Genomic DNA, 19,627 nt, shown 5'->3' with positions numbered 1-19,627 from the left:
ATCTTTATTCATTATTTATTATCTTTATCTCTACTTTGTCAGTCAAGAGAGGTGTGATAAACCTTCCTACTGCTACTGTGAATAATTCTTCCAATTCTTTCTTACATTTTTAACAACTTTTGCTTTAAATATGTTGATGTAGATGACTAATACTAGAAAGATTAAATCAATAATACCTTCATTTAAATAGAGGCTTTTGTCCTGTTTATTTTCCCTTGATATGTACATTTTTAAAAATTAATATTGAAGTCTCTAACATATTTTTGTTTGCATTGTCAACATACCTTTGCCCATATTTTTATATATCAGATTGTGTATCTTGCATCAAATGGATTTTTCAGAGTCTGTGAAAAACATCCAGTCTAATCTGGATGTTATTCTCTTAGTAAAAATTTAACTAATTTTCATTGGTTATAACATTTGGATTGATTTTGTCTTCTGGTTTGGGGTTGAGATCCCTGGGTTGAGAAGATCCCCCTGGAGGAGGGAATGGCAACCCACTTCACTATTCTTGCCTGGGAAATCCCAAGAATCTGGGTCTCCTGCACTGCAGGCAGATTCTTTACCATCTGCACCACCAGGGAAGCCCAGAAAGAAAGTGTTAGTTGCTCAGTGGAAGCAACCTATATGTCCATCAACAAAGGAATAGATAAAGAAGATGTGGTACATGTATACAATGGAATATTACACAGCCATTAAAAGGCCAAAATAATGCCATTTGCAGCAATGTGGATAGACCTAGAGATTGCTATACTAAGTCAGAGAAAGACAAATATCATGTGATATCACTTATATGTGGAATCTAAAAAAAGGGTACCAGTGAACTTATCTACAAAACAAAAATAGCTCCAGTCCATGGGATCTCAAAGAGTCAGACACGACTAAGTGACTATTAACTGGATATTGTAAATAGTGCTGCAGTGAACTTTGAGGTGCATGTACCCTTTTTGAGTTATGGTTTTTTCAGGGTGTATGCCCAGTAGTGGGATTGCTGGATCATGTCATAACTCTATTTTCAGGCTTTTAAGGAACCTCCATTCTGTTCTTCATAGTGACTATACTATTTTACATCCCCACCAGCAATGTAGGAAGGTTCTCTTTTCTCCTCACCTTCTCTAGCATTTATTATTTGTAGATTTTTTGATGGTGGCCATTCTGACCAACGTGAAGTGATACCTTATTGTGGTTTTGATTTGCATTTCTCTAATAATTAGTGATGTTGAGCATCTTTTCCTGTGCTTTTTAACCATTTGTTTTCTTTGAAGAGATGTCTATTTTAGTTCTTCTGCCCATTTCTTGATTGATTTGTTTGTTTTTGTGATATTGAGCTGCACAAGCTCTTTGTATATTTTGGCAATTAATCCCATGTTGGTGCTTCATTTGCAAATATTTTCTCCCATTCTGAGAGTTGTCTTTTCATTTTGTCTCCTGTCACTCTTTTAAAAGTGAAGTTTTATACCTGAGAATCTCTGATTCCTCAAATCAATCTCATCTACCGAACAGCTGAATCTTTTCACGTAAACAGTAATTCTCTTTTTGTTCAGCCTCACGAGGGTAACCTAATAATAACATTTGAAATGGGCTCTGTTTGGAATTGGTTGGGTCCCAGTCCAAACCTTTCAGACCCAGATTAAGGGACTTTCAGGTGGTGCTGGTGGTAAAGAACCTGCCTGCCAATACAAGAGACATAAGAGATAAAGTTCAATCCCTGGGTTGGGAAGATCCCCTGAAGGAAATGGCAGCCCCCTCCAGCATTCTAGCCTGGAGAATCCTATGGACTGAGGAGCCTGGTGGGCTACAGTCCATGGGGTCACAAAGAGTTGGACATGACTGAAGCCACTCCATATGCATGCGAGGGGCGAAGGAAAAGAACTGTCTTTGTTGTAGTTGACATTTGCCAGAATCTTGATCTGTTCATCCATAGGGAGCAGAGGAGACAGAAGGACAAGTGTTCACTTGTGCCTAGCAGAGGACAAGAGTCCTTGTCCTGTTTGGTTGACACAGTGAGTGCAATGGCCTCTCCTCCATGTGGCATGACCGGCTCCCTGGGATCGATGTCCCAAGAGCCTCCCTTTAGTTGCTGGCTGGTCTTGATGAGAAAACTGAGAGATTTCCCATCTTGTGTGGACCTCGGCATCAGTACTCTAATTAGACACTCAACTGCAGTTGACATTTGTCTTTGAAAAGCTACCCTGACTCTGCCTAGGTCTCCAGGATCTACTATTCCAAGCCTCTGGGGGTGTCACCCAGCAGTAACGGGGAGCCGTCTTCCCTTCATCCTGTTTTTTGAGATAAACTGAGGACTCCATCCTTCATTCAGGCTGGTGGCGACCAAACTAGTTTCCAGAAACCTCTCAGAGGTTCTGCCTTATGTGTATGACCCTTTCTTAGTGTTTTCAGTAGTGATGCAAAATTTCACCTATTTGTGTATTCTTTTAGATTTTAAAAAATATGCATTTATTTGACTGCATTGAATCTTAATTGTGCCACACAGGCTCTTGGATTTATAAAGAATTTAGAAAGGGGATCAGGAGGTACATTGTGAGCCACACATGCCTGCCTCAGCCCTGGCACCTTTTCAGGTTGATATTGAAGTGTGCAGCAGAAATGAAAATCAATGGACCTGTGATCATTTCCTTTGGTCTCATGTAAGTTTGTGGTTCAAGGCAGAGTAGTCAGAGAGAGATACCTATGGGGTCAGGCAGGGGCAGAGTCTGTGTAAGCCAGCAGGCTGAGCTTTCACTTGATCACAAGAGGAGATGAAATCATGTGAAGGGCTCTTGTCTGTGTGTGTGTGCTCAGTCAACTCAGTTGTGTCCGATTCTTTGCAACCCCATGGACTGTAGCCCTCCAGGCTCCTCTGTCCACAGAATTCTCCAGGCAAGAATAGTAGAGTGGGTTGCCATGTCCTTCTCCAGGAGATCTTCCCAACCCAGGGATCAAACCTATGTCTCCTACTTTGTCATGTGGATTCTGTAACACTAGCGCCACATGGGAAGCAAGAAATGAAGGAGTTTATGTAAGGGATATGAAGAGTGCTTGCCCTAGGCAGGTCAAGCTGTTGAAACAGAACACCATAGACCAGGTGTCTTAAACAACAGATATCTACATCTTGCAGGTTTGAAGACTGGGAAATTCGAGGTCAGGGTGCACCATAGTCAGGTTCTCCTGAGGGCCCTCATCCTGGTTCACTGACAGCCAGGTTCTTGCTCTATCTCTCAGGACAGAGGGCAAGCCGGCTCTGGTCCTTCATCTCCTTTTAAGAACACGGATCCCATCACAGGAGCTCCGCCCTCATGACCTCATCCAAACCTAATTACTTCCAAAGCGGAGGCCCCACCTCCAAATGCCATCACAGTGAGGGTTAAGGCTTCAACAGATGAAGTTGGGGGGAGGGAAGGGACACAAGGATTCAGTCCATATTAGTGGTGCTTGTGGCCACTTCCTGACTCTAGTTTAATTTCTAGAACAAGCCTGTAAGCTAGAAGCCACTGGGCTCACATAGAGAAGTAGAAACCAAGGCATGGCAGGGAGGAAGTGACCTCTCACTGGAGTTGCCTGGAATAGGGGAAAGTGCTCTGGCCCTGAGTTTAAAAGCCCTGGGTTCCATCTTCTCATCTGTAGAAAATGGGGCTTTCGTGGGACCAGTAGCTTTCCAGCTCCTCGACTTCACAATTCCTGGTTCCAATGAAATCCTTCTCAGACACCCAAGATATAAAATGGTTAAAAGTGGCACTGAGCCCATGAAAGTGGTCAGGGGACCCCAAGTCCTGGACACTGAACCCTCACCTTCCCACCAGGAGTGGTCGGTGGGGCGTCTGGGGCACTGATTGCTCTCTCTTCTACTAGATCTGATTCCATGCTCAGTAAATGGTATCAGAAGAAGTTCTGGAAAGAGTTCAGTCTGCATTTTCAAACGAGCAGGAGGGAAAGTTGACAAAGGGCACATCAGCTGTCATTATTCTGGAATGCTGGCAGAGCCGTCGTCTTTGCCCAAAAAGGGTTTGAGAAGAGAACATTGCACGCTAACTTTGTTTCTTTTTTTTTTTTTATGCTCTCCGCATTTAGCTTATCGTCGGGGCATTTCGTTGCCAGTGAGAAGCCTGCTGTTTACAAATTGGCTGTGTGGTTTGAGCCCATGTGATGAGAAATGTTTTAGAAGGTTACCTGCCATCTGCAGTCATTCACTTTGTGAAATGATTTCACTGTCTTCATAACTGAAGGACCATCTCAGAAATGGATTTTTTTTTCCCCAAAGGAAACTCTAGGAGAGGACAGAACCCCAGAGTAACAAATTACTCCTAAAGAAGTTATTGGAGAAGGAAGTGGCAACCCACTCTAGTATTCTTGACTGGGAAATCCCATTGACAGAGGAACCTGGCAGGCTACAGTCCATGGGGTCTCAAAATAGTCAGATGTGACATAGCAGCTAAACAACAATGAAGTTACAGCAGTTGTTCTCAACCAGGGGTGGTTTTGACTCCTAGGGAACGTTTGGCAATGTGTGGAGACATTTTTACTTGTCACAATGTCTCAGCTGGGGTGAGAGATGCTATTGGCATCTTCTGGATAGAGGCCACGGATGCGGCTAAACATGGTACAATGTGCAGGACAGCCCCACAACAAAAAGGTATCCAGCCCCAGATGAAAACGTTGCCAAGACTGATTAGTTCAGTTCAGTTCATTTCAGTTGCTCAGTCGTGTCCGACTCTTTGTGACCCCATGAATCGCAGCATGCCATGCCTCCCTGTCCATTACCAACTCCCCGAGTTTACCCAAACTCATGTCCATTGCGTCGGTGATACCATCCAGCCATCTCATCCTCTGTCGTCCCTTTCTCCTACTGCCCCCAATCCCTCCCAGCATCAGGGTCTTTTCCAATGAGTCAACTCTTCACATGAGGTGGCCAAAGTACTGGAGTTTCAGCTTCAGCATCAGTCCTTCCAGTGAACACCCAGGACTTATCTCCCTTAGGACGGACTGGTTCGATCTCCTTGTAGTCCAAGGGACTCTCAAGAGTCTTCTCCAACACCACAGTTCAACAGTATCAATTCTTCAGCGCTCTGCTTTCTTCACAGTACAACTCTCACATCCATATATGACTACAGGAAAAACCATAGCCTTGACTAGACAGACCTTTGTTGGCAAAGTAATGTCTCTGCTTTTGAATATTCTATCTAGGTTGGTCATAACTTTCCTTCCAAGGAGGAAGCGTCTTTTAATTTCATGGCTGCAGTCACCATCTGCAGTGATTTTGGAGCCCCCAAAAATAAAGTCTGACATTGTTTCCACTGTTTCCCCATCTATTTGCCATGAAGTGATGGGACCAGATGCCATGATCTTCGTTTTCTGAATGTTGAGCTTTAAGCCAACTTTTTCACTCTCCTCTTTCACCTTCATCAAGAAGCTTTTGTGTTCCTCTTCACTTTCTGCCATAAGGGTGGTGTCATCTGCATATCTGAGGTTATTGATATTTCCCCCGGCAATCTTGATTCCAGCTTGTGTTTCTTCCAGTCCAGAGTTTCTCATGATGTACTCTGCATATAAGTTAAATAAGCAGGGTGACAATATACAGCCTTGACGTACTCCTTTTCCTATTTGGAACCAGTCTGTTGTTCCATGTCCAGTTCTAACTGTTGCTTCCTGACCTGCATATAGGTTTCTCAAGAGTCAGGTCAAGTGGTCTGGTATTCCCATCTCTTTCAGAATTTTCCACAGTTTATTGTGATCCACACAGTCGAAGGCTTTGGCATAGTCAATAAAGCAGAAATAGATGTTTTTCTGGAACTCTTGCTTTTTCCATGATCCAGCGGATGTTGGCAATTTGATCTCTGGTTCCTCTGCCTTTCCTAAAACCAGCTTGAACATCTGGAAGTTCACGGTTCATGTATTGCTGAAGCCTGGCTTGGAAAATTTTGAGCATTACTTTACTAGTGTGTGAGATGAGTGCAACTGTGTGGTAGTTTGAGCATTCCTTGGCATTGCCTTTCTTTGGTATTGGAATGAAAACTGACTTTTTCCAGTCCTGTGGCCACTGTTGAGTTTTCCAAATTTGCTGGCATATTGAGTGCAGCACTTTCACAGCATTATCTTTCAGGATCTGAAATAGCTCAACTGGAATTCTATCACCTCCACTAGCTTTGTTCATAGTGATGCTTTCTAAGGCCCACTTGACTTCACGTTTCAGGATGCCTGGCTCTAGGTGAGTGATCACAGCATCGTGATTATCTGGGTCGTGAAGATCTTTTAAATGGCAATGCACTCCAGAACTCTTGCCTGGAAAATCCCATGGATGGAGGAGCCTGATAGGCTACAGTCCATGGGATCACAAAGAGTCGGACATGACTGAGCAACTTCCCTTTCCTTACTTTCCTTTCTGTGTATTCTTGCCACCTCTTCTTAATATCTTCTGCTTCTGTTAGGTCCATACCATTTCTGTTCTTTATTGTGCCCATCTTTGCATGAAATGTTCCCTTGGTATCTCTAATTTTCTGGAAGAGTTCTCTAGCCTTTCCTGTTCTATTGTATTCCTCTATTTCTTTGCACTGATCGCTGAGGAAGGCTTTCTTATCTCTCCTTGATATTCTTTGAAACTCTGCATTCAGATGCTTATATCTTTCCTTTTCTCCTTTGCTTTTCGCTTCTCTTCTTTTCATAGCTATCTGTAAGACCTCTCAGACAGCCATTTTGCTTCTTTGCATTTCTTTTCCATGGGGATGGTCTTGATCCCTGTCTCCTGTACAATGTCATGAACCTCCGTCCATAGTTCATCAGGCAGTTTATCAGATTTAGTCCCTTAAATCTATTTCTCACTTCCACTGTATAATCATAAGGGATTTGATTTAGGTCATACCTGAATGGTCTAGTGGTTTTCCCTACTTTCTTCGATTTAAGTCTGAATTTGGCAATAAGGAGTTCATGATCTGAGCCACAGTCAGCTCCCAGTCTTGTTTTTGCTGACTGTATAGAGCTTCTCCATCTTTGGCTGCAAAGAATATAATCAATCTGATTTTAGTGTTGACCATCTGGTGATGTCCATGTGTAGTCTTCTCTTGTGTTGTTGGAAGAGGGTGTTTGCTATGACCAGTGCGTTCTCTTGCCAAAACCCTATTAGCCTTTGCCCTGCTTCATTCTGTAATCCGAGGCCAAATTTGCCTGTTACTCCAGGTGTTTCTTGACTTTCTACTTTTGCATTCCAGTCCCCTATAATGAAAAGGACATCATTTTTTGGGTGTTAGTTCTAAAAGGTCTTGTAGGTCTTCATAGAACCGTTCAACTTCAGCTTCTTCAGCATTACTGGTTGGGCCATAGACTTGGATTACCATGATATTAAATGGCTTGCCTTGGAAATGAACAGAGATCATTCTGTCGTCTTTGAGATTGCATCCAAGTACTGCATTTCAGGCTCTTTTGCTGACCATGATGGCTACTCCATTTCTTCTAAGGGATTCCTGCCCACAGTAGTAGATATAATGGTCATCTGAGTTAAATTCACCCATTCCAGTCCATTTTAGTTCGCTGATTCCTAGAATGTCGACGTTCACTCTTGCCATCTCCTGTTTGACCACTTCCATTTGATTCATGGACCTAACATTCCAGTCCTATGCAGTATTGCTCTTTACAGCATCGGACCTTGCTTCTATCACCAGTCACATCCACAACTGGGTATTGTTTTTGCTTTGGCTCCATCCCTTCATTCTTTCTGGAGTTATTACTCCACTAATCTCCAGTAGCATATTGGGCACTTACCGACCTGGGGAGTTCCTCTTTCAGTATCCTATCATTTTGCTTTTTCATGGGGTTCTAAAGGCAAGAATACTGAAGTGGTTTGCCATTCCCTTCTCCAGGGGACCACATTCTGTCAGACCGCTCCACCATGACCCGTCTGTCTTGGGTGGCCCTGCATGGCATGGCTTAGTTTCATTGAGTTAGACAAGGCTGTGGTCCGTGTGATCAGATTGGCTAGTTTTCTGTGATTATGGTTTGTGTGTCTGTCCTCTGATGCCCTCTCACAACACCTACCATCTTACTTGGATTTCTCTTACCTTGGACGTGGGGTATCTCTTCACTGCTGCTCCTTACCTTGGATGAGGTCGCCCCTCCTGACCTTGAATGTGGAGTAGCTCTTCTTGCCCTCCTGCACCCGTGCAGCCGCCCTTCCTCGGACGTGGGGTAGCTCCTCTCGGCCGCGGCCCTTGACCTCAGACGTGGGGTAGCTTTTCTCAGCCGCCTCCCCTGACCAGCTCCTCTTGGCGGCTCTTGTGCCGTCACAGCGGGGCGCTCTCGGTCACGGCCTGGCGCTCTCGGTCGCGGCCCCTGACCTTGGGTGTGGGGTAGCGCCTCTCGGCCGCACTTCTGCCGAGACTCATTAGTAGTTTATATTAAAAGAATTCCTAAAAATCAATCAAAATCTTTAGAAACACCGCATTTAAAGCAAAAAAAATTTTTATTATGATTCAGACTTTTACTTGTATTTCCAATATCTTGGCTAGTGATTTAAAACAAAGCAAGCAAAAAAGGTTTCATGTACCTACCAACAATTTTTGAGGGGTCCAATTTCTCTACATCCTCACATTGGTAGGATTTCTCACATCCTCACATCCTTCTTTCCTTTTTTCAATAATTTAATTATAACCATCCTAGTGGACATAAAGTAGTATCTCGTTGTGGTTTTGATTTGCATTTCTCTAATGACAAAAGAAGTTGAACACCTTTTCATGTGCTTGTTGGCCATTTGTGTATATTCTTTGACATAAAGTCTATTCAAGTCCCTTGCCCATTTTTAAATTAGAATTTGTCTTTCTATAGTTGAGTTGTAGGAATTCTTTATATATTTAGGATACTAGAACCTTATGAGATATATGACTGGCAAGTGTTTCTCTCATTTGTGGGTTGTCCTTTCACTTTCTTGATAGTATCCTTTGATGCACAAATGTCTAATTTTTGTGAAGCCCAATTTGCCTAATTTTCCTTTTGTTGCTTGCGCTTTTAGTACCATATCTAAATTGTCTGATCCAGGTCACAAAGAATTATTCCTAATCTTCTAAGAGTTTCTCATTTTATCACTTACAAGTGCCTTTGATCCATTTTGAGTTAATATTTATGTATGGTGTGAGATAAGGTTCCAACTTTATTCTTTTGCATGTGGAAATCCAGTTGTCCAAGCACCACTTGCTGAAGAGACTATCCTTTTCCTAATGAAATGGTCTTGATGTCCTTGTTGAAATCCAATTGACTGTAGAATATGGGTCATTTCTGGACTCTATTACATATTTCATGTGCCTATTAATCTTATGCCAATACCAAACTGTTTTGATTACTGTATCTTTGAAATAGTTTTGAGATTGCTCAGTTCAGTTCAGTTCAGTCACTCAGTCATGTCCAACTATTTGCAAACCCATGGACTGCAGCATGTCAGGCTTCCCTGTTCATCACCAACTCCCAGAATTTACTCAAATTCATGTCCATTGAGTCGGTGATGCGATCCAACCAACTCATGCTCTGTCATCCCCTTCTCCTCCTGCCTTCAGTTGTTCCCAGAATCAGGGTTTTTTCCAGTGAGTCAGTTCTTCTTCACGTCAGGTGACCAAAGTATTGGAGTTTCTTCTTCAGCATCAGTCCTTCCAATGAATGTTCAGGACCGATTTCCTTTAGGATGGACTGATTGTTTCTCCTGGCTGTCCAAGCTGTCCAAGGGACTCTCAAGAGTCTTCTCCAACACCACAGTTCAAAAGTATCAGTTCTTTGGTGCTCAGCTTTCTTTATAGTCCAACTCTCACATCCATACATGACCACTGGAAAAACCATAGCTTTGACTAGATGGACCTTTGTCAGCAAAGTAACATCTCTGTTTTTTAATACACTGTCTAGGTTGTTGTAGCTTTTCTTCCAGGGAGCAAGCATCTTTTAATTTCATGGGTGCAGTCACCATTTGCAGTGATTTTGGAGCCCCAGAAAATAAAGTCTGACACTGATTCCATTGTTTCTCCATCTATTTGCCATGAAGTGATGGGACCAGATGCCATGATCTTCGTTTTCTGACTGTTGAGCTTTAAGCCAACTTTTTCACTCTCCTCTTTCATCTTCATCAAGAGGCTTTTTAGTTCCTCTTCACTTTCTGCCATAAGGGTGGTGTCATCTGCATATCTGAGGTTATTGATATTTCTCCTGGCAATCTTGATTCCAGCTTGTGCTTCTTCCAGCCCAGCGTGTCTCATGATGTACTCTGCATATAAGTTAAATAAGCAGGGTGACAATATACAGCCTTGACGTACTCCTTTCCCTTTTTGGAACCAGTCTGTTGTTCCATGTCCAGTTCTAACTGTTGCTCCTTGACCTGCATACAGATTTCTCAGGAGGCAGGTCAGATGGTCAAATCTCTTTGTGAATTTTCCACATTTTGTTGTGATCCACATATTCAAAGGCTTTGGCATGGTCAATAAAGCAAAAGTAGATGTTTTTATGGAACTCTTTTGCTTTTTTGATGATCCAGCAGATGTTGGCAATTTGATCTCTGGTTCCTCTGCCTTTTCTAAATCCAGCTTGAGCATCTGGAAGTTCACAGTTCATGGACTGTTGAAGCCTGGCTTGGAGAATTTTGAGCATTACTTTACTAGCATGTGAGATGAGTGCAATTGTGTGGTAGTTTGAGCATTCTTTGGCATTGCCTTTCTTCGGGATTGGAATGAAAACTGACTTTTTCCAGTCCTGTGGCCACTGCTGAGTTTTCCAGATTTGCTGGCACACTGAGTGCAGCACTTTCACAATATCATCTTTTAAGATTTGAAACAGCTCAACTGGAATTCCATCACCTTCACTAGCTTTGTTCGTAGATATGCTTCCTAAGGCCCACTTGACTTCTCATTCTAGGATGTCTGGCTCTAGGTGATTGATCACACCATCATGATTATCTGGGTTGTGAAGATCTTTTTTGTACAGTTCTTCTGTGTATTCCTGCCACCTCTTCTTAATATCTTCTGCTTCTGTTAGGTCCATACCATTTCTGTCCTTTATTGTGCCCATCTTTGCATGAAATGTTCCCTTGGTATCTCTAATTTTCTGGAAGAGTTCTCTAGTCTTTCCTGTTCTATTGTATTCCTCTATTTCTTTGCATTGATCACTGAGGAAGGCTTTCTTATCTCTCCTTGATATTCTTTGGAACTCTGCATTCAAATGGGTATATCTTTCCTTTTCTCCTTTGCTTTTCACTTCTCTTCTTTTCACAGCTATTTGTAAGGCCTCCTCAGACAAACATTTTGCCTTTTTACATTTCTTTTTCTTGGGGATGGTCTTGATCACTGCCTCCTGTACAATGTCACAAACCTCCATCCCTTGGATCTACCCAAATTGAGATTGCTACCCAGTGTTTTTTACATTTCCTAAAGCTTAATGGAAGATTTAAAAGATACTACTTCTTTTTTTTTAATATTACATAGAATAGCATAGGTACATGATTCCTTTAGAGTTCTTAAATTCAAAAACTCTGAAGATGGAAATTTCTAGATTATTAATTTGAGGCTAAGACCTGACCTGACCAGAACTCACTTGGCAGTGAACACAATCTGAACTCACGTGGATCTATAGATTCAATGCGGAGAAGGCAATGGCACCCCACTCCAGTACTCTTGCCTGGAAAATCCCATGGACGGAGGAGCCTGGCAGGCTGCAGTCCAGGGGGTCACTAAGAGTCGGACACGCCTGAGCGACTTCACTTTCACTTTTCATTTTCATGCATTGGAGAAGGAAATGGCAACCCACTCCAGTGTTCCTGTCTGGAGAATCCCAGGGACGGGGGAGCCTAGTGGGCTGCCATCTATGGGGTCACACAGAGTCGGACACGACTGAAGTGACTTTGAAGCAGCATAGATTCTATGAGATCTATGAAAATATAGATTTCAGAATATAGAGTTTATAGAATATAAAATCTATATTTTAAATAAATTTCATATAATATTTATATTTTATCTAGATTTTATATTCACATATAAAGTTGCAAAAAGGTTTATGTGTTTGATTATGGGATACTGCCCCATGCCTCTCTGGTGGTCTTATTTAATGCATAACATATGATCTGTGTTGCTTTTACAAAATCTGAAACATCCTTGGTTCCAAAACATATAACTCCCAAAGTTTGGGGAACAGAATGGTGGACCCATGCCATTCTATTAGGGCAACACTGTTTATCTCATGATGCTCAAAACTCTGATGATTTTCTAACTTTAGGTAGAAAAACACAAGGAGAAACAAATAATCACATGTGTTTTCTGTACTAACATTGATGGCACAAATGATCTGTGTTAGTCAATATTTACGTGTGCTATCTCATTTTAAATCTTTCAAAACACAGGTTCTGACAGTTCACTTTCGTTCAGTCACTCAGTCGTGCCCGACTCTTTGTGACCCCATGGACTGCAGCATGCCAGGCTTCCCTGTCCATCACCAACTCCCAGAGCTTACTCAAACTCATGTCCATCGAGTTGGTGATGCCATCCAATAATCTCATCCTCTGTCTGTGGGGAAACATTATGAAGTGACCCTTATTAGTCAAAAGTTGGGAGTGGTTTTTCTGAGCCTCTTTTAATATATCAAGAGAAACTGAAAAGGAAAACGCTTTCACAAATTTAATGTCCTGCTTAGCTTCCATGGGTGGGAAACCAAAAGCAAGTTTTCCTCCTGATGTCTGGTCTGGCTCCTGTGTGGGCACTGTTCCTCTCCTGTTTACAGTTTGTTCTGCCTCATCATTCCTGAAAGGCAGCAGACCTGCCCAGATTCCCCTTCACCTCATCATGGACTGTTGGTGATGTCTAGATGATTCTCCTTCTTCAGATTAGTTTAAACAGTCTGGAATTTTGCACCTTTATGAGTTCTTTTAGCTTAAACTTTGCCCTTCTGGAAAATTCTCTTTTTTTATATAAGTAATTTATTTTTCTAAGATTTTTTGATGTGGACTATTTTTAAAAGTCTTTATTGAATTTGTTACAATGTTTCATGTTTTTTGTTTTGATTTTCTGGCCATGAGACGTGGGAATCCCCAACCAGGGATTGAACTCTCACTTCCATGTATTGGAAGGTGAAGTCCCAACCACTGGACTACAAGGGAAGTCCCTTCTGGAGCATTCTTTTTTTTTTTTTTTAATTTTTTTTTTTTTAATTTTATTTTATTTTTAAACTTTACATAATTGTATTAGTTTTGCCAAATATCAAAATGAATCCGCCACAGGTATACATGTGTTCCCCATCCTGAACCCTCCTCCCTCCTCACTCCTCATTCCATCCCTCTGGGTCGTCCCAGTGCACCACAGGTTCGATGCACGATACTGGAGCATTCTTTAAAATGAAAGTGCCCCAGCCAATCACAAGGCCTCTGGTACCTCCAATTCTATAGCCCATTATTCAAGTGTTATTTTACTTAACTATGTAATTTCCCTATATAGTTGTGAGGAGATATTTTTATCCTTGTTTTACCTGCTTAAGAAATGCAACTCATAGGTGTTAAATAGTGTAACCAGTGCCACCAAGGTAGAAACAGAGGGCCATCACGATTTTTTCCTCTACGGTGTGTTAACTTCCTCAATAGAACCATGTCGATCATACAGCAAATAAGACATTAGCTTTGGCCACCATCTCCAGGAGAAAACAGAAGACCTGACACTGTCTACCCTGACTCTGTCAAGATTAGCTCTTATAATTTCCTGGATGAAGGAAAAAAGTAGTTATATAAGAGGAACTGAAGTTGGAGAAACCCAGGATAAGCAGAAGGATCAGCAGAAATGAGAGAGTGTGGGAGTAAATTATTAACATTGTGAGTCTAATGTTCTCTGAGTTGTCAGATGTTTTCACATCTAGTTCTTCTCCTAAACTTGCTTAGTAGTCAGAAGTGTTTATGGGGCATCCAACATCTGCCGTGTGCTCAGTTATAAGTCTAATGAAGGAGACTGGAGAAGGTGACCCACTGCCTCCGAGTCTGATTGGGGAGAAAAGGATAACATCCATAAAACAATAGTTATCAGAAAAAGCTCTAGGATTCAGAGGAAAAATAGGTCAGGCAGGGCTTAGATGCTCATGGAAATTTCTGTGGAGGGAGAGAGTTTTCAGTTGGATCTTGAAAGGTAAGATATGAAAAGTCAAGCTGCAACGCAGAAGTGAACTGGCATGGTTATGGGCTAGTGATCATCCTCTAGAGAGGGTGACTGAGTGTGTGGGTATGAGCACATGTGTGTGCATGCAGGGGACAGCCATCAAAGACAACATTGACCAGGTTTGGTTACACCATTCTCCTGGGTGTCTTTTTGAAAACCAGTCAAAGATTTTGATCTTGAAGTAAGAGAACCTGGGGAGCCACTGTGGGTACAAAGAAGGTAGGTGACATGGTGGGATAGGTGACATTCTTCTCCTATGAAGAAATGGAGTGGGGTAAACAAAAGATAGCATTTTGCTTTGAGTGTGAAGTGGAATGGTGGTGCCAAGGACTGATGCTGGGAGGAGGAATACCTTCTGGAAGGCCATCAGTTTTAACCATATTGCACCTGAAATCATGGTGCATGAGTGAAACTGTGAAAAACTGCTATTCAATGTGAATATGGTAGACTCTAGCCATACGTGGTGCGTTAAAGTTAAAATTCACTGACATTGTTGTTCAGTCACTCAGTCATGCCTGATTCTTTGCAACCCCATGAACAGAAGCATGCCAGGCTCTGCTGTCCTTCACCATCTCCCAGAGTTTGCTCAAACTCATATCCATGGAGTCTATGGACCAACCATCCATGGAGTCCATGGAGTCAACCATCTGACCATATTGTCCTCTCTCATCCCCTATAACATTAAAAACTTAGTTCCTATAAAATCATATATAACATTTTTCCCATGTGGTTCCACTGTAAATCCCATTTCATCCATCCCCTCTCCCTTAGGTTTCTCAATGCCCTGGAGATACCCCATTGGAGATACCAGTCAAAATTGCCATGTGGCTCACTGGTAAAGAATCTGCCTGTCAGTGCAGGAGACAAGAATTCAGTCCTTGATCTGGAAAGATCTTCTGGAGAAGGCAATGGCAACCCACTCCAGTATTCTTGCAGCTGCAAAAACAATTCCATCAAAATATAAATTAAAAAAATAAAATAAAAACTTATCTCCTCATTCAAGCTCACCACATTTCAAGCCCTCACTAGTGACTTATAGCTAATGGCTACCATATTGGACAGTTGCTACCATATTGGACAGCCATATGCCAGTATCAGTAGCCATATTCACATATGGCTAATGGCTACCATACAGAAAAATTTGCATCATCTTGGGATGTTCAGTTGCACTAGATCTAGAAATCAGTAGCAAATATCAGCATTTTGGTGATGAAGGAGCTCCTGGGATAGAAATGGGTACTGGTGATGCTAAGTCAAGGGTCATCTCTCAAGGAGGAGACTATAGGGGTGAATTTTAGGACATGCATGAACTTTAGGGGAAAAGGCATAAGGAGAGCAAACAAAAATTTCCCTGAAGTTTTGAAAAAGTGGGAGACACAGCATAGCATAAGTCCTGCAATGGAACAGGAAGAAAATGTCAGTTAGGAGGGAGTGGAGCCGATATCAATTGCTGATGTCAAGGAGAAAGAGAACCAGAAAAGAAATTGTGTTTAGCAATCTGAGGTCATTGGTGACCTGTCAGACTTGATGCTGATCTCTGAGACTGCGATAGGAGTTTGGGACTAGGAACAGTTTCAGGAGAGTGGTGGGACCAGGGCTTGGTTCAGAGGATGGAGGTGGGGGAGGAAATGGAGGTGGGGAGTAGAGCCAGACAGTAAGAGAAGCAAAAGAAAGAGAGGGAATTGTCACCACCCAGGGCAACCCAGTCAAGTATTCTTTCTTTTTCCAAGAAAGGAAGCAAAAAGATGAGAGACTCTCCAAGGATTGTTTGAGAGGATTAGAAGAAGATACCTGTGAAAACCAGGTGGACGCCTTTATGGTTGGGATGGAATGAGAAAGGGGTTTCTGGGAGAGGGTTTAGATTGTCAGGGGGCGGATGGGGGATCAGGAGAGTTATGGGTGGGCTTGTGGCCATTGTCCTCTGAGATTGGAAGACTTGTGTGAAGCCAGGGAATGCCTCTGCTTGGTCTGCTGGCTCTCCTGTTTTCCCTACTTCCCTTCCACTGGATTATTCATTTGCTGCTGCTGCTGCTAAGTCGCTTCAGTCGTGTCTGACTCTGTGCGACCCCATAGACGGCAGCCCACCAGGCTCCCCCGTCCCTGGGATTCTCCAGGCAAGAACACTAGAGTGGGTTGCCATTTCCTTCTCCAGTGCATGAAAGTGAAAAGTGAAAGTGAAGTCGCTCAGTCGTGTCTGACTCTTAGCGACTCCATGGACTGTAGCCTACCAGGCTCCTCCATCCATGGGATTTTTCCAGGCAAGAGTACTGGAGTGGGGTGCCTTTGCCTTCTCCAGGATTATTTAGACCGATTTAATTCTGATTTTTTCTAATGCAATAGACCTTAACACTTATGCATAGTATGACTCCCTAGCTCTCTAGATTTCTCTAAAACTATTGCAACTCTACATGCACACTTATTATTTGTCTGTGTCAATGTCATCTGTCTTACTTATTTATTTACTTTTTAGCCACCCCATGTGGCATAGGAGTTCCCTGACCAGGGATCGAAATTGCACCCCTTCACATTGAAAGGCAGAGTCTTAACCACTGGCCCACCAGGGAAGTCCTAGCATCACCTGTTTTAGATTGTAAGGACAAGGACAGGGTCTGTTTAACTCTTGTTACACAGGGTTCATCACACTACTGTGAACACAGAGGCAATTAATGCAATACCATTTAATTATAAAGTCAGTAATTACATTTAAATTTGAAGAGCTGCTTTTTAAAAATAGATGACTACGGTTAATTAGGTATGCATGCATGCATACATATGTGTTGACAACTCTATTGACCAGATAAAGATTATTTGTCCTCCTTGCCTTTAGGGTAAAGAGTTGTTAGAGACTGATTTAATTTTGGATTTTAGTTTATTGTGCACTGATGCTGAATGCTTTGTGGACATTATTGATTGAGTCCTTGCAAACACGTGGAGCAATAGGTATTCTGAGTCTCATTTCAGAGATGAGGAAATTGTGGCAGAGGCTGGTTCTGTAACTTGCCCGGCATCACGCCATTAAGTACAAGTGGCAGAGTAGGAATTGGAACCTGGTTCTCCCTGGGGCCCAGTCTCGTGCCCTTAACATCCTCTGTGTTCTCAGGCCAGCGCACTAAAGCGATGGGTCTATTCCTGCTATCATGACCGAATTTGCCACAGCTGTGGTCATGCCCACATAAGGATGTGTTTGTTCTCGAGAGCCATAATTCTCCTCTCATTACTGAGAGGCAGAAAAATGGTTATGGGGAAATAACAAAAATAACACCTCCTGGTGTCAACCCAGCCTCCACGGAGGACAGAATGCTTAGCAACTCTTTCAAAGTATCCAAGACAAAACTTGACCTTTCCATATTTTCTCCATTTAGAATTAAATTTGTCTTTAATGAATACGGTTTGGATAAATCAAGACATCCTGTTTTAGCTATGTAACTGGGAAGGTAATATTTTCAATCTGATTTTAAAATTTTTCTTTTGCCAAATTCCACAGGGCAAGGAGGGGGAACGTTAAAGTTAAGGATAAAAAGAAACTTCTCTGGAAGTGCACTGATACAAACCATATCTGTGGTCATTGTAAATATCTTTCCAAACTGAAGTCCAGCGTTCCCATGGTAACTGCTTTTCCCCTATCTGGCTTGCATCATGTTTTTTTGTCTAGAAGCCAGTGGAGCGGGACCCAGCTGTGTGGCAAAGTTCAGGTGTCAATAGCAAATGGATCTCCTGGGACAAACACCAGACAGGAAAATATTACATGCACCCAGCCACCACCTTCCCACACCCTTGTGCTTTGCTACTGTGCTGACCAAGTGCCCAGAGCTCCCCAGGGGTGGCCGTCCTCTCAAAGTCAAACCATCAACTATACCCAACTGTGACTTTTCTCTTTCTCTAGTGAGCATTGGACAGAAATTAGAGCCGCATGCTTTGATCTACCAATGTTGCGTCCATCAGTGATCTTGAGCAATCGTGTTTCATAAGGGTCAGAACATGGATTCGATAATCCAGGCCAATTGCCAGCTGGAAAAATTGTGTCTTGCCTTCCTATGACTCACTCCAGCCTCCAGATGGAAGTGATTTCCCAAGGTCACTGCAAAGCCGAGTTCAAAGGTGTCTTATGTGGAGAACGTACGGCATGACAGTACAAGGGAAATTGTACTGAGGGTCAGGAACGTCTTTCCTGTTCTTGCTCTTGACCTTGGCAGATCTGAGAACTTCCGCCCAATCATGGGAGCATCATAGGGACAGCGAATGACTTTCCTCTTCCCCACGCCCTTCTTACCACCCCGCCCTACGCCCTTTCTTCTATATTTTAGGCGGAATGAAGGGACCGAGGAAGAAATGTGCCTTCTTTCACCAAATCATTTCTATTTCTTAAAATAAATCCTTGTTTTCCTCCTTTGGGAAGCCACCCCAGGACTAGGATCTCAAAATATCTTGTATTTACTTTATGTGAGAAACATTGAGAGCCTACTAGGTGGCAGATACAAGCAGACCCTGACTTCAAGGTGGAAACCAACGTATAACTGAGCCTATTAAAGGGCTGTGATTATTATGTAGGCACTGCTAGAAGAGGTTGCTTTTCCAATTTCGGATATGTGTGTGTGAGTGTGTGTGTGTATGTGTTAGTTGCTCAGTCATGTCCAACTCTTTGAAACCCCACCGACTATACCCCACCATGCTCCTCTGTCCATGGAATTCTCCAGGTAAGAATACTTGAGTGGATAGCCATTCCCTTCTCCAGGGGATCTTCCTGACCCAGGATCTTCTGCATTACAGGTAGATTCTTTACCATCTGAGCCACCAAGGAAGCCCAATTTGAGGGGCAAGGCAGAGTGTCAAAAGTCTTCTTTAAAGAAGATTGGTGTGATCTTCATATAATTAGCATTCACATTTCATGATTAGGACATAGGTTTAAATACACATACCAACATGCAAGTCTGTCTTGATGTCTCCTTGTTCAGTCATTCGGTTGTGTCCAACTCCTTGCGACCCCATGGACTGCAGTATGCCAGGCTTCCCTGTCCTCACCATCTCCCGGAGTTTGCCCAAGTTCATGTCCACTGCATCAGTGATTCCATCCAGCCATCTCATCCTCTGACACCATCTTCTCCTTCTGCCCTCAATGTCTCCTTAGATCACAAAAATCTTCAATATGAAAACCTGGTCTTTCTTATTATAGGTAAAATATCTGACTTACCTAGAATAGAGCTGAGAAGCCAATGAGGGTCATCATAGCCCTGACTTTGCCTCCAAAACTGAGGGAACAGATTGGAGAATCTACAGGCTGTCTATGTGAATTGGTTGGCCTGTGCAGCTGAGTATACAGTGTCCAGTGGGAAATGGATTGATAAGCCCCAAAGCTATAGAGTGGCGCTAGTGGTAAAGAACCTGCCTGCCAATGCAGGAATCATAAGATCGAAACATAACATTCAATCCCTGGTGAGGAGGACACTCCAGAGGAGGGCATGGCAACCCACTCCAGTTTTCTTGCCTGGAGA

At 42.7% G+C, this 19,627-nt stretch overlaps 1 protein-coding gene across 1 annotated transcript in view; it reads left to right on the top strand.

Annotated features, from left to right (window-relative positions):
• Positions 1–19,627, top strand: part of ADRA1A (adrenoceptor alpha 1A) — a 101,465-nt gene that overhangs the window by 16,986 nt on the left and 64,852 nt on the right. The window lies entirely within an intron of this gene.

The sequence above is a fragment of the Bubalus kerabau genome, chromosome 4 (genome assembly GCF_029407905.1).
Source record: "Bubalus kerabau isolate K-KA32 ecotype Philippines breed swamp buffalo chromosome 4, PCC_UOA_SB_1v2, whole genome shotgun sequence".
Lineage (NCBI taxonomy): Eukaryota > Metazoa > Chordata > Mammalia > Artiodactyla > Bovidae > Bubalus > Bubalus kerabau.
Note: the sequence above shows the minus strand (reverse complement) of the source record. Positions and strands in the feature narration are given on the sequence as shown.